This window comes from Limulus polyphemus, unplaced genomic scaffold (genome assembly GCF_000517525.1).
Source record: "Limulus polyphemus unplaced genomic scaffold, Limulus_polyphemus-2.1.2 Scaffold8757, whole genome shotgun sequence".
NCBI lineage: Eukaryota > Metazoa > Arthropoda > Merostomata > Xiphosura > Limulidae > Limulus > Limulus polyphemus.
Genome location: NW_013674367.1, coordinates 13,048 through 15,289, shown reverse-complemented (window position 1 = coordinate 15,289; position 2,242 = coordinate 13,048). Strand labels below are relative to the sequence as shown.

General features: G+C 35.6%; 1 long non-coding RNA gene across 2 annotated transcripts in view; it reads left to right on the top strand.

The window, feature by feature from the left end:
- LOC111083251 overlaps positions 1-2,242 on the top strand; it is a 14,824-nt gene that overhangs the window by 8,010 nt on the left and 4,572 nt on the right. The gene's annotated exons all lie outside the window — the stretch shown is intronic.

The window sequence follows — 2,242 nt, the reverse complement described above, 5'->3', positions numbered from 1 at the left end:
ACATAGAATTACCATATACCAGATCCATGTTTCTAACATAGAATTACCATATACCAGATCCATGTTTCTTACATAGAATTACCATATACCAGATCCATGTTTCTTACATAGAATTACCATATACCAGATCCATGTTTCTTACATAGAATTACCATATACCAGAACCATTTGGTAATTCTATGTAAGAAACATGGTTCTGGTATATTTTGAAAAGAAAGGGTTAGCTGTTTGTCGATGTGTTTTATTAAATCAATTTATACAAGGCTGGTTGGTTTCCTTGGTAACTTACGGGTCACATAAAAAATGTTCAACAAAAATTACCATCAATATCGAAGTTAACACCACTAATTACAATTCGGGTTCCCCGTATATCTTAGAAGGAAAACTGTTTGTTTTGGATTAGTTATGAATATTACAGTTTCAATGCCTATAGCCGGCGAAATATTGTATAAACCATTAAGCCTAAAATTTTTTATCGAAACAAGTTTACTGCAGTAGATTTTTCTTCCACACGTTCCTCTTAATTTGTCCATTGTGTTAAAAAATAGCATTTCACACCTAACTGTCCCTCAGTGGTAAGTTTACGGACTTGCAACGCTAAAAAATAGCATTTCACACCTAACTGTCCCTCAGTGGTAAGTTTACGGACTTGCAACGCTAAAATCCGGAGATCAGTTATTAGGTAGTCACTGCACAGTACTACATATATTTATATATATATATAATGTTTCATAGAATCTTTTGTCTCTCATAATCCAGCCGAACTGATGAGTTCTGGTATTGAGCGAAAAGCTTATTTGTAGGAGACAAAATACATCTGAAATGCGGTTTTTTGTTGTTGTTGTTGTTTTTAGATACCTCTGATTTCGAGCCACAACGAACAAATTATGAAGAATGTTGTTGAAAACAACAACATCAGCACTTCTCAACGTGTTGCAATATTTGGACCTTAATGTGTAAACAAACAATTTTAACGTTAAGAAACTTGAATGTTACGTACCAGAAATTTATAAAAAAAATTGTGATTGACGAATGTGGAGAAAACAATTACTTAACGTGAAGAAAACAAGTGTCGTTTACTAAAGAAACGGGCTATCTGTGCTCTGCCCACCACGGGTATCGAAACTCGGATTATAGCGTTGTAAGTCCGCAGACATACCGCTGTGTCACTGGGGGTCCATAAATTTTGTTGCCACCTGGAGGCTCAGTAGTAATCTTGAGGGTTTGTAATATTATAATTTGATGTTTGATCCCCGCCGTGGGCAAAGCACGGTTAACCCCGTGGCCAGCGTTTTTATTATTGTGTGCCCTCCTAGAGACTCAATAGTAATCCTGAGGGTTTGTAATATTATAATTTGATATTTGATCCCCGCCGTGGGCAAAGCACAGTTAACCCCGTGGCCAGCGTTTTTATTATTGTGTGCCCTCCTAGAGGCTCAGTAGTAATCTTGAGGGTTTGTAATATAATAATTTGAGGTTTGATCCCCGCCGTAGGCAAAGCACAGTTAATCCCGTGGCCAGCGTTTTTATTATTGTGTGAAAATATAAGTGAATATTCGCCAGACGATTTCAAGTCAAACTAATTTTGAGAAATTTCAGTGTTTTTTCACATGTGTTCTAATCTCATCTTCGGGTTTGTTTGTAATTAAGCACAAAGCTACACGATCACAAATGAAAAAAGAGAAAAAGGCTACTGGATGTATAATGTCTTGCCAGAGGTAGTAGACACCTCTTGAGCATGTCACTTTACCCACTCAGAAACTCGGATGTACAAATTCAGAAGTTACAGTTAGAAAGTACGTACACATATTAAGTCTTGGTAAGTTACGAGAATTTAGAGAAGAAATTATGTAGAATGTTAAAAGTGTAAAACCTCTATACGCACAGCTTGGTTACGTGTAAACATGTTTAAAAAATGTGAGAAATGTTCATATGTTGAGATTAAGAAAAAATGTACGAACATGGTTTCGATAAGTGTGGATACATTAGAAGAGTAAATCATACATCATAGTCGAGATTGCTCGGAACCATTTTTATTGATATAACCAAATAGAGTAAATCATACATCATAGTCGAGATTGCTCGGAACCTATTTTTATGATATAACCAAATAGAGTAAATCATACATCATAGTCGAGATTGCTCGGCCTATTTTTATGATATAACCAAATAGAGTAAATCGTACATCATAGTCGAGATTGCTCGGCCTATTTTTATGATATAACCAAATAGAGTAAATCGT